We start from the raw sequence: 13,692 nt of genomic DNA, 5'->3' as shown, positions 1-13,692 counted from the left end.
ATTTTAATTGAATTAAAAAAAAAAACTCTTTATCTCTTTGTTTTTTTCTCTGACCCAGTGGTCATTGAATAGAAAGTTGTTCAGTTTCCATGAGTTTGTGGGTTTTTCTCTTGTGCCTGTTGTTGTTGAAATCCAGCTTTAAACCATGGTGCATCAAACAGAGATGGAGATGGGACACATGCTAACAGAGTAAATGAGAAAACAGGACCATCAATCCGACCCATACAACAGACACACCTTAGCAATAAATACAGATATCATTCCAGAATAAAAGGAAAAAAAATTTTTTTCCAAGCAAAAGGACTTAAGAAACAATGTGGAGTAGCCATCTTTGTATCTAATAAAATAGACTCTCAAGCAAAATTAATTGAAATGATGAGGAAAAGTCATCAAAGGAAAAATCCATGAAGACGGCTTCTCCATTCTGTACACCTAAGCCCCAAATGCAATGGCATACACATTCATAAAAGAATTATTGCTGAAGCTTACATCATGCATCAAACCCCACACATTAGTAGTGGGGGATTTCAACATCCCACTCTAACCAATGGCCAAATCATGGAACTAAACAGAGAAACAATGAAACTAATAGACATCATGAATTACATGGGCCTAACAGACATCTACAGAACATGTCACCCAAACAAAAAAGAACATACATTCTTCTCAGCACCTCATGGAACCTTCTACAAAACTGACCACATACTTGGTTTAAAAAAAAAAAAAAAAGATAGCCTCAACAGATACAAGAAAATTTAAAAATCCTCATGTATCTTATCATAACACATTTTTCTTTATCTATTCTCGGTTTAGGGATATCTGGATTGTTTTCAGTTTCTGACTATTATGAATAAAGCTGATATGAACACAATTAGCCAAATATCCCTGTTGAATGGCGGATCTTCTGTTGGCATAGCAGTGCTATTGCTGAGTTTTGAGGTAGAATTATTCCCAGTTTTCTGAAAAATTGCCAGATTTATTTACAAAGCGATTGTACAAGTCTTAAGAGAACACCTGTGGCAGATAAACACCTTCAGCAATGTGACTGGATACAAAATTAAGTTAAAAGATCAACAGCCCTCCTGTATACAAATGATGATGGGATGAGAATGAAATTAAGGAAACAACATCCTTCTCACAGCCACATATAATATAAAATATCTTGGTGTAATTCTAACCAAGCAAGTGAAATTCGTGCATGACAGGAACTTCAAGTCTTTGAAGAAACAAATTGAATGAGATATCAGATGATTGAAATATCTCCCATGCTCATGGATTAGTAGGATTAACATAGCAAAAAATTAGCATCGTATCAAAAGCAATCTATGAATTCAGAATGCAGTTTCCATGAAAATATCAACACAATTCTTTATAGATCTTGAGAGACCAATTTTCAGCTTCTCATTGAACAACAACAAAACAGAATAGATAAAATGATCCTGTACAACAAAAGAACTTCTGGAGGTATCATCATTTCTGATTTTAAGACATACTACAGAGCAACATTAATAATAATAATAATAAAAACTTCATGGTACTGGCATAGAAACAGAATGGTGGATCAAGGGAGTGTAATTGAAGACCCAGAAATATACCCACATACCTGCTTTTTGACAAAGAAGAAAAACCATACAATGGAAAAAACAGCATCTTAAACAAGCAGTGCTGGTCTAACTGGATGTCTACATACAGAAAAATGCAAATCAAAGACCTCAACATAAAACCAGATACAATAAATTGATTAGAATAGAAGTTGGGAAAGAGCCTTGAACTCATTGGCACAAGGGACAACTTCCCGAATAGAACACCACAAGCTCAGGCTGTACGATATAGAGGTAACAAATAGGACCTTTTAAGCTGAAAATCTGTAAGTTAAAGGACACTGACAACAGAATAAAAGCACAGTCTACAGACTGGAAAAAGATCCTCACCAAACCTACATATCTGACAGAGCAATAGTATCCAGAACATATAACGAACTCAAGAATGTAAACACCAACAACCAAAATAATCCACTTTAAAAAATGTGGTACAGAGCTGAACCATGAATTCTCAACAGAGGAATCTCTACTTGCCAAGAGGCACCATACATTTTTGAATTCCAAGAACAGGAAAACCATCAATCTTCTCACTCTGAGTTATGGAAATGCAGAAATACTTCTACAAATTTAGATAAAGCATTTTCAAAAATTTGAATTAAAAAGTTATATGGAGAATATGTACAAACCCATGGTAGTTTTTAAAAATTAATTTATTCAGATTACATCTCAATTGTCATCCCATCCCTTGTATTCACCCGTTCCTCCCTCCCTCTCACTTTCGCCCTATTCCCCTCCCCTATGTCAGTGACCTAGAGGGACCTTCTCCCCGACTATATGCTCATAGGCTGTTAAGTCTCATCTTGGTAGCCTGTCTATCCTTCCTCTGAGTGCCACCAGGCCTCCCCACCAAGTGGAAGTGCCCCGGCCAGCAGGGTCTTCAAATGGAACTTGGGAGGGGATGCCGGGGTGAAAGTAAGGGACGGGAGACACGAAGAAATGAGAGCAAGTCTGAATTCTGATCAAGCCCAGTTTATTGAAAATTCTTACAGGGTTTACATAAGCAATATCTAGGGCAAGGGCAGGGTTGCTGTGGGAAACTAACAGCAAATATCCAGCCAGCCATTCTTGGCAGGAAGTACTCCAAGATTAGGGAGTGAGCTCTGAGGGAATGCAGCTATGGCAGCAAGATAAGCAAGTCACTTCCCAGGATCCAGAAGAGCCTGCTGCATGTCAGGCAGCAGTTTCCAGGGTCCGGGTGGAGTGGCCTGGGCTGACCTCAGCCTGCTACGTGCCAGGCAGAGGTATAGAAAATGGAGTCTACAGACAAAGTGGAATTGCCCAATGTTTTAAGTCAAGAGCCACTAAGGGTAGCTCCCCACAGGGAAGTGGTCAAATATGGGGCACTAGAGTTTGCGTCAGAATCAATTCCTACTCTCCACTCAAGTGTGGAGAATGTCCTGTCCATAGACTAGATCTGAGTAGGAGTTCGCTGTTTACTGCATGCATAAACCCGTGATAGTTTAATAGGAAGGGACATGAACTTAACACACACACACACACACACACACACACACACACACACACACGCACACGCACACGCACACACGTGCACACACACACATTTGAAGATGAAATATAATTTATTTATATATAAATATACATAATAACTCTTTCATAGGTTATAAAGGTCAAAGTGCATTTTATGTGCATATGATATTCTCAAAGAATTAATAAGAACACTGTAGTTTAAAAATACTTTAAGGAAATATATACATGTGTGTGCGTGTATATGTGCATATATATCTTTGTGTGTGTGTGTGTGTGTGTGTGTGTATGTGTGTAGTTTCTTTGTACTCTGATGGTAGTTATCATATTGGCCAAAGTGCAGAGAATGAGTGACTCTGTAGTGCTCACTCAGAAATGATATGCCCATATCATTCCCATCATGCCAATGCTCAGATAACATCAGCGAAAAGGAGATGGAAAGGCTGTCAGAGACAGATGTTGGGCAGCAGAGAAAAAAGCATCCCCTGTCTATGACAGGATCACTGTAGTTTGCCTCATACATCTATGAGTATATGGACATCCAATTTAGCCTTGGTGTATTATAAAACATTAAGGACATGAAATTAAGAGTGCTAGGAAAGGACTTAGGAGTACACATAATAGAGTGAACATGATCAAAGTGCCTTGTTTGTGTACATGATATTTTCAAAGTATAAATAAAAGCACTGTATTTTAAAAATACTTCAATAACCATAATCTGGTCTTAAGTCTGTGGAAGCAAACATATCCATGTGTGTACTACAATCCACTTACAAGGAAGTTCAGAGCTTAATGTGTAACTATAAATAAGAGGCTGAACACTAAGTGTTCATTTAAATTATGTTATAAATGTGGAGTGGAGTACAGTATAGTTCATAAAGAATAAATGACAATTCTACAGTTAAAAGTCACCTAACTTTTAGAAAATATAGTTGAAATAATAGAATACAAAGACTATCCATGGCATCTCCTTTTTCATGTCTAATAGTTCAGTTCTTCAACTTGTAAATATCTCTAGGATAGTGGGATGTTGGAACAGGCTTCTAGGTTTTTCCTTATTTATCAAGGTCATGGAAACAACTTATGGTTTTTAGCATTGTTTTTTTGTGACTTTGGCCTCCCTATTTGTAGCATTAAGGATACACAGAGATGTTTTCTTCCTAATTACTTCTAATTTCTTCATTTAATTTGCTCTTGTGATACTGACATGTTTTCACTGACATGTAAGTGGTGGAAAGCTACTTAATATTTCACTGCCCCTTAATTAGGTGGTATTGTGGGTCTAGAGTTAAGTGGAAAAAGACTTCTGTAGTAGAAAAGAAGACCTTGGAATAGTAATCCTATAAATCTGGTCCCAGAGTCTCAGCTCAGATAGGACAGACTCTACCAGAGTACAGCACTTGTTACTGTGGAATTGCACACCATGCAGGTGAAAATTAGTTTCATATCAAGAGATTGACAGTAATAAACCTGAGATGTACATGGCTATTGGAGCTTGACTATGTTGCTGTGATTAGAATTGAGACTTGAATATATTTATCTGGAATGAAAGAAAAGGTGTTTACAGCTGAGTGCACAATAGACTGTACTTACTCTGCCCTGTGAAAATATCACTACTTCCACAAGATGCCAAGTGTTATTCCTCCTGAACTTGGAATTTTTCTCTTTATTTCTTCATTCTTTTTCTTCATCCATTCCCATTTTCTTGTAGTTGTATTCTATGTATGGTGAAAATTTGTTAAATTTCAATCCCTAACTAAGAACTTATTTCCAACTTAAACCTGCTAGGGAAAAATCAATTTTCTTCAATGAAATGACGCTGAGTATATCAACCTTACTTGAGGGCAGGCATCATATTCAGGAATAACTGTCCACCACAGATTAGCCTCTATATGTTTTCTTTAACTTTTTTCTGTTTGCATTTGTTGTTCTTATGAAGGAGAAAGAAATTAAAGTTCAGTGTGGAGGGAGTAGAGGAGGATTAGAGGTGAGTTGTGGAGTATAAAATAATATACTAGAAGCCTTCCAGATTTCGAATTCAATTATCTCAAGATCCAGGCATACTATTGCACCTGGGCATATGCCACTAGATGATCCATCCTAAAACAAGAACATTTTCTCAAAGTGGTTCATTTTGGCATTCTTCATGATAGTCAGTATTGGAAATAACACAGTCCTTTTTAAAGAAGAATGGATAAAGACAATGTGGTGCATTTACACAATGAAGTATTTCTCGTAAGTTTAAAAAGAGTGACATAATGAAATTTGGCAGGCAAATGGATGAAACTTGAGGAAAATCATCTAGTGTGAGCATGCTCAGAACCAAAAGATAAATATTATATTTATTTGATTATAATTAGATATTATTCATTAAGTAAATAGTAACCAAGCTACAATTCATAAACACAGAGATATTAGGAGAAGAGGAGAGATCTAGGTGGGATTTATGGATTTTTCTGAGAGCAGGAAATAAAATAGACTTTATGGGCACACTGGGGATGAGTGCATCAAGTGTGGGGTGATAAGCTAGTGAGTGGCATAGGGTCAAGAAAGAGTGAATAAGAAAAGACTGCTGGAATTATTGGGCATTTGGGGGGTGGTGTAAAAATCTTCTGCAGTAGAAACATCCTGGAATTTATCAAGGTAATCCTATGAAGATTCCTAGTAATTTGGAATTGAGAGTATTGATTTCCATCTCTTGTTACCAAGACTGGCTTCCAGTGGCAGTATTGGGTTGTATTTAATTGAGTTGTTGACCAATGGGGCCCCATGGAAATTTCTAAACAACTCAAGCTGATTCTAAGATGAGGGGATGCTCTCTGCAAAATGAATGTGGCACCCCAGATCTGAGTACAACACCCACACAAATCATTGATGTGGAGCAGGAGATCTGGTGTCTACATAGAGCCCTCACCCTCAAGCTCTCATCTCATTGGTGTGGGAAGGTACTCTGCAGGATACAAAAAGAGGAATGTAGACACTAACCCAGCAACAAAATCTTTGGCCTACAATTTATTGTGCCTGAAAAATATGCTAGAGCAATTTTGACACAAACTTGTGAGACTAGAAATCCCATAACTGATTTGACTTAAGGCCCACGCCATGAGAGGTAACCAATCAAAAGCCAACACTACTTCAATAACCAACAGCCATAGATTATATGGGAAGAGACTTATGATGATACCAAACACAGCTTGTCAAGAAAGAGTTATCAATGCAAAATACTCCAAATGCTATTATGCTATTTTTATAAAGGTTTGCATTCAAAATATTAAATGTTGTGGATTTTTTGAGGACTTTAGGCTTCAGAATTTTTAATCACTGAACTGAACATCCAGCTTTCTTTTGTATTATGGCATTTGGTGTTCTGACTTTTGTGTTGAGGCTAAGCAATTTTTAGAAATCAGATCTGAGTATTTGTGAGTAAGAGCTCAAAATATTAACTTTAGGGTACACAATTCAACCTAACAAATATAGTGCTTGTAGAAAAAGTCATGGTAGAACATACCTTTAATCCTAGTACTCAGGATGTAGAGGCAGGTGAATCTCTGTATGAAGCCAGTCTGATCTAAGTAGCAAGTTCGAGACAGCCATGTGTATATAGATAGATATTACATAAAAAAAAAAGCAAAACTGAGAAACACTTAAAGAAATGCTCAACCTCCTTAGTCATCAGGGAAATGCAAATCAAAACAACTCTGAGATTCCATCTTACACCCATCAGAATGGCTAAGATCAAAAACTCAAGCGACACCACATGCTGGCGAGGATGTGGGGAGAGAGGAACACTCCTTCATTGCTGGTGGGAATGCAAACTAGTACAGCCACTTTGGAAATCTGTCTGGTGCTATCTCAGAAAAATGGGAATAGGGCTTCCTCAAGACCCAGCTATTCCACTCCTTGGAGTATACCCAGAAGATGCTCCAGCACACAACAAGAAAATTTGCTCAATCATGTTCATAGCAGCCTTATTCATAATAGCCAGAACATGGAAACAGCCTAAGTGTCCCTCAGTAGAAGAGTGGATAAAGAAACTGTGGTACATATACACTATGGAATACTACTCAGCTATTAAAAACAAGGAATTCCCGAAATTTGTGGATAAATGGATTGAGCTAGAAATGATCATAATGAGTGAGTTAACCCAGAAGCAGAAAGAATCAAATGGTATATACTCACTTATATCTGCATACTAGCCCAAGGGGCATGTCCCACAAAAGCCTTCACTTACCAGGAAACTGGGACAGAGGGGAGGGCATCCTATTGGGACTCTAAATGAGAGACGCATGGGAGAACAGCAAAATAAAAGGATACAGAGGGTCCTAGAAATCTACAAGTAGAACAATATGATAGGCAGATTTGGGCCCAGGGGTCCCGCTCAAACTAAGGCACCAGCCAAGGACAATACAGGAGGTAAACTTTAAACCCCTTCCCAGATCTAGCCAATGGTCAGAATATTCTCCACAGTTGAGTGGAGAGTGTGATATGACTTTCTCACGTACTCTGGTGCCTCACATTTGACCATGTCCCCTGGAGGGGGAGACCTGGTGGCACTCAGAGGAAGGACAGCAAGTAGCCAAGAAGAGACTTGATACCCTATGAGAATATATAGGAGGAGGTAATCCCCCTCAGGAACAGTCATAGGGGAGGGGAATAATGGGAAAATGGCGGGGGAGGAATGGGAGGATACAAGGGATGGGATAAACATTGAGATGTAACAAGAATAAATTAATAAAAAAAAATTTAAAAAATTAAAAAAGAAAAAAGAAAAAAAAAAAAAAGCAAAACAAAACAGGCAAGTACACAAAGACTGTGCTTAACCCAGTAGAACATCTATTAAAAACCCAGTACTGGGGAGGTAAAAAGCATACAAGAAGTGTGCAAGGTTAGGCTCAGTTACTTAGTGAGTTAGTAATCAGACTAGACTACTAGACACCGGTGTGCAAAAAGCAAGCAAAGACCAGGAAAGATGGGGGGAAAAGAAGGGAGAACAAAACAAAAACAAAAACAAAAACAAAACAAAACAAAACACCACTCATGTTTGGCCCTACTATTTTAGTTCCTCCCATGACAAAAGTCTTCACATCATTCCTATCCAACATCATGTTTTACCAAAATAAAACACATGCCCCTCTCTCTGCTGACAGAGATGATCTATCCTCTATCTTTCCTGTGATGTCCTTTGGACACACTTCCTGGGCAGCTCTTGTCCTTTGAGTCATTCCATGCCAAGGGTTTAATTTTGTTTACTGCAGTATTTGTGATCCACAGCCCTCTGGAAATCAGGAAACTTTAAAATCTTTGGAATGAGCCTTATGTGACAACACAGGCTCAGAAGTCATGAGATATAAATGCCAGCCTTGATATTCTCTCTCAGTATGGTACTTTCTCCTTTCACCACAGTGATTTAAAATGCTTGCTTAGAATGTGTTCTTTCCTGAAAAATCAAGCAGGAGCAGATGATTTCTCTATTGGTTTTGGAGCAGATTCTCATTTCTGGACACCACAAGTATAAGCTTGACTTGACAGAGAAATGGGAATCAAAAGGCAGAAACATGGGGAAATTTCTAGGGAGTCCGACCAATGAGTATATGAAGTCTCCTGTCATGGTGAGTAACCAAGGGGAGAAATGAATAAGTTAAGAAGAAAGACAGTCATTTGGATTTAGAAAGATGTTGAGAGAAAGTGTTGTACTTTTGTTATTAGTGAGAATGTACTCCCACCACCAAAATTGTAGCAAGAAGGAATATTCACTGCTCTAAATGAGTGTGAATAAAGTAGAAAGGGGTCCATTCATCGTTTAATGGTCCTAATTCAGTTTAGTGTACTTCCATTTTGCAGAGAGACTGGGCAGTTGACATTTGGAAAAGGATTTAAGAGTTTGGAAGAGATGCCTTTTGTCTGAGAGATGGGTCTTCTAAAACAGAAAATTTTATTAAGAAAGACGAACACCTCCCATCAAGGGGAGAAGAGATGTTCCTGGGATGGAAGAGTGGCCCAGGTCATTCTGGGTCAGATATTTTATAGGCTTCTTTGGTCCCTTCCTCTTCCTGCTTTGCCTTCCACAGTCCTGACCTCTTTCCCCCAAGACAGACATTTTGTAATAGATGGAATATCACGGGCTTGTAGTGTAGACTGGAGGGAATCCATGGAATAATTACCAGCCTTTGCTAAAGATACAGTCCCTGTTTTTGAGATTGGGATACCTTTAGTTGATCATCCTTTAATGCATTGTCTAGTTGAAAAGAACATCTAGGCCAGAGCCCATAGAAACCTACCTTTATATTTCCCTAGGGACAGTGATTCAACATTTTCAAACACAGTGTGTATAGTGACTTTAAAGGACAGAACTTGTGCATGCCAGGATAACATTGTGAGCGGTGGACCAGAGAGGTTAGCTAACCCTTAGTTCAATGATCTTGTGCTAACAGGCAGAGAGCAGGTTTTCTGTCAGCCACAGATTCATTAACCATGCATTACCCATGTTTAAATACCTAAGTCTCCATGCAGGAATGGGAAACCTTCTTTTCTAAGGGTATGTATGCCCTCTAAGGAAATGTTCAGCTTTGGAAACAACAGCAATCAGCAGCAACTCCAATATAAGACAATGCAAGGGCAACCTTACACATCCCTGTGGTTTTAAATGAAAATCCCAAATGTTCTATTTTACCAATACAGACTCAGGACCCAGATTCTGGGGTGAAAACCTGCTATCTCAGAGAGGCAGAGAAAGCACTCATCTCATGTCCTAATGGAAAGGGCCCAAAAGGCTCACTAGCTCAGCTTATAGCCCAGAAGTAAAAGGCCAAAAAATAAAAAATAGAACAGACTAAGCAACCAAACAAAATGCAAGGCCAAAGGCTTTCTTGGTCAAAAAGCCAAATGCCAAGGAGCTGAGGAGCTGAAGAGCTAAAGAGCTAAAAGCTAAAAGCCCAAGAGCTAAGGAACCAAACAGCTCCTTCTACTTCTACACACTGTCTTAAATACCATTCATCTCACAGTTCCTCCTGTTCCTTAATTAATCCCTGTCAGCTGGTTTCTTGCTCTGCCTCTTGACCTAGGGTTAACTTTATTAAATCCTTTGTACAGGTGCTGTGCAATGCAATTTTATTCACAGGAAGATACCAAAAGGACAGATTGACTTTTCCAATAATTGATTCTACAATGACAGTAAGAAGGAAAGGAAGCAAATTTGAAGAATTCTATGCGAAAGGAGGTACAGGGCTTCAGCTGGTGGATGGATTGTTAGCTCACTTCTACTAGTAAATTTCTACAATATGGGCCAGGGGCAAGGGATCATGTAAAACAGCTTAGGTAACAAAAGGGGAGAAACCCTGATATCTGTCTGATAATTCTTCCACAATCACAACCTACTAATTAAATACCTATGCAGAGTGGAGTTTTCACTGCCAGGTGAAGTTACTGATTCTAAGCTCTCAACAGGTTTCCTGTTTTGCCCATTGTTATAAAATGTTCTTTGTAAACTGAAACAATTTTTTTTTCTTTTGGAAAACATTTTCAAAGTTTTGTTTTTCTTTACAGGGTACCAGTATTTTGCCTGTATGTATTTATGTTTTTTTTAATGGGTTGGTTTTTGTGGATTCACTTATTACACCACTATTGGGCAACAAAGCCTTGAATTCTGTTTTTCCAACATTGGCTAGAGCATTGCTTCGTATTAAACATTTGTGTCATCTATGCTTCTTGCAATATACTGAGCATGTCAATGTCTGATAGAATAAATTTCCTCCCAACACTTACTAATAGTTTTTTGAATTTGTTTGTGTAATTTATTCTTGTTTTCACTCCATGACAATATTAAGACAAAGTGATTTGGTAGTAATTCTCATTGATCAGGTAGGCAGCGTTAGGGATACACAGTTGTTATGAAACTAACATTTTGTCTACTTGAAGGAGGCAAGAGAATCATCAAATTACAATTTTGCTTTCATCTTTTGGAAATATGATTCCTTATGTAGACAGAGCTTCACCTTGACAGTACCCATTTGTAAGGCTGTAATACACTTTCTGGTTATTTTCTCCCACCACTTAAGTTCATCAAATGACAGTAGGTTTCACACCCTAAGTACATGAATAGACATTTATATAATTCTTAAGATACTTTAATTACATAAATACAATTTTTATAAAGGCTATTTTACAGTACACATAAAACCTTATTGTTTGAATATATGAGAAACAGACATGTAGATCTATCCTTCCTTAATTCTTTAGGAGAATCAATGCAAAGAGTTCTTACAGGAGGATTTCCTTCAGTGATTAGCACAGTAACTTTTTACTTATACTCACCTCACTTATCCTTGAACAGATACCATAGAAAGGAAGAATTTCTATGATTAAAGCTTCTCATACTTTTTAAGATCTTTAATGAAATTCCTGACTGAATTGAAAAGGAGTAAAATGCCCAGTGATTGTTTAATTTTTTGTTTTTTCTTTAAATATTTGCTTCTATCCATATCAATATCTGGTCTTTATGTTTGTATATATGTACACCATGTATATTCCTTTTTCCCATGGAGATCAGCAAAAGGCTTAGAATCAGCTGGGGGATGGCTGGTCTTTAACAAGTGAATGTTGGAAACTAAATTATGTATTTTGAAACACAACAAATGCTGTTGATTTTGGGGTTAACTCTCCAGATCCAGGGTAGCTATTTTTTGAATAACATATTTTTTTTACAGACACATATAATAAAGAGTATGTATATAGGAATAGAATTTTATAAAATTTCAAAACATATAGTTGAAAACAATTTAAAAGTTTGCCTTCATCTACAGTCAATAAAAACAGATGAAAGAACAGCTTTCTGGTACTGCTATTAGGAGTGTCGAAGTGGAAGTTTCTGGACTCTTTGAAGAATCGTTGTGTCTGGTGAGGTTTTTCTGGGAGAGATCTTGAGAGAAGGCATGTGATGTTTTGCTGGGAGAAGACATGTGAAAGAGTGCATGAGGTTTCAAAGGGTATAAATAGAAGCCCTCAGACAGTGGAAGAAGGCTTTTGCATGGCTTCCCTGCCATATATCACTTCACTGGTCTTTGCTGGGCATTGCTTTGCGGAAAGAACCTTTCCAGAGAATCTGTAGTGGTACCCTGGGTGATTCTGGCTGGTCCCATGGACTCATGCCAATTAGGCAGAACCTTGCAGTTTCTTCTGGGTTGTGCCACTGCTACATATTCCTGTGACTGTTTGGTGTTAGTTATTGGACTAGGCTACTGGTATCTTGACAGTACAGAGTGGTATTGAACCCTTTATACTGCATCTAAACAGGTTCACAATCCCTTTGCACTATTAACACTCTTTCTCCACCTCCTCCAGTTGGTGGGTTAGAAGTGAGGCTCAAGTGTTTTAGAATCCTAAGTAAAGAAGATTTCCAAAATCTAGCCTTGAGAGTAGTGCCCAAAGTGGCCTAGGTATAAGTGTAACTTTGCTCCTAATGTAGTAGAGGAATTGACAGGTTTTGGTGAGTTGGCAATGTTATTATTTTAAGGGGTTGGCAAAAGGTAGCTACTGTCTGTGGGGTGGTCTCCTGCCTTGCTCCTGGAGAGAGTGTTCTGGTTTTGTTTTGTAGTTTTCCTATACACCGTGTTGAAAAGGATTGAGCATACAGCTGAACACTCAGAAGGTTCAGTTAACTCTCTTGGGTTAGAAAAGACTGCAGAGTTGGCTATGAACTTAGAAAGTTTATGGATATGAATTAATATGTGTGGAAAGAAACTAGAACCAGTGGAAGAACAACAGGTTTCGGGTTTGGTGTCCAACATAGGAATTGCCTGCACAACGAAAGAGGGAAGCAAACTAGCCCGGAAGGAGGACTACCATCCTGCCCTGGTCCACACACTTCCACTGCCAGGTGCTCAAAGCACCTCTGTGAGCGAAGGTACCAGGAAGAGGAGGCTGTACAGGGGCAAGTGGTTAGTGATGAGCCAAGTGCACCACCAGAGGAGTTACCTGTGGGTACACAGGCAACATCAGCCTTCCCTGTCTTTGTGCAGTATATGCCTCATGACAGTGGTGGTCATGACCTGATGCCCAGTAGACATGCTAGATCTAAAACATTTCAAAGAGGCTTCTGTATTGTATGGCTTACATTCTCCATTCATTAACAAAATGTTAAATAACTGGGCTACTCAGCATAGAGCTTTTCCCCCAAGAGTGAAAGGGATTGGTGTCAGTTGTGCTGGAAATTGGTCAACAATTACAATGGTTGTTGTGGTGGAGGCAAGAAGAAATATATCAAGAGGATAAATGTTGCTGGGTGTGGTGGCGCACGCCTTTAATTCCAGCATTTGGGAAGCAGAGGCAGGCAGATCGCTGTGAATTTGGGGCCAGCCTTGTCTACAAAGCAAGTGCAGGACAACCAAGGCTACGCAGAGAAACCCTGTCTTGAAAAACCAAAAAAAAAAAAAAAAAAAAAAGTTCAGGGGCCAGAGAGATGGCTCAGAAGTTAAGCGCACTGTCTGCTCTTCCAGAGGTCCTGAGTTCAATTCCCAGCAACCACATGGTGGCTCACAACCTTCTATAATGAGATCCAGTGCCTTCTTGTGGCAGGAAGATGCACATGCGGGCAGAATACTGTATAAATAAT

The sequence above is a fragment of the Acomys russatus genome, chromosome 19 (assembly GCF_903995435.1).
Source record: "Acomys russatus chromosome 19, mAcoRus1.1, whole genome shotgun sequence".
In the NCBI taxonomy this organism is placed as follows: domain Eukaryota; kingdom Metazoa; phylum Chordata; class Mammalia; order Rodentia; family Muridae; genus Acomys; species Acomys russatus.
This window is presented reverse-complemented; position numbering follows the sequence as displayed.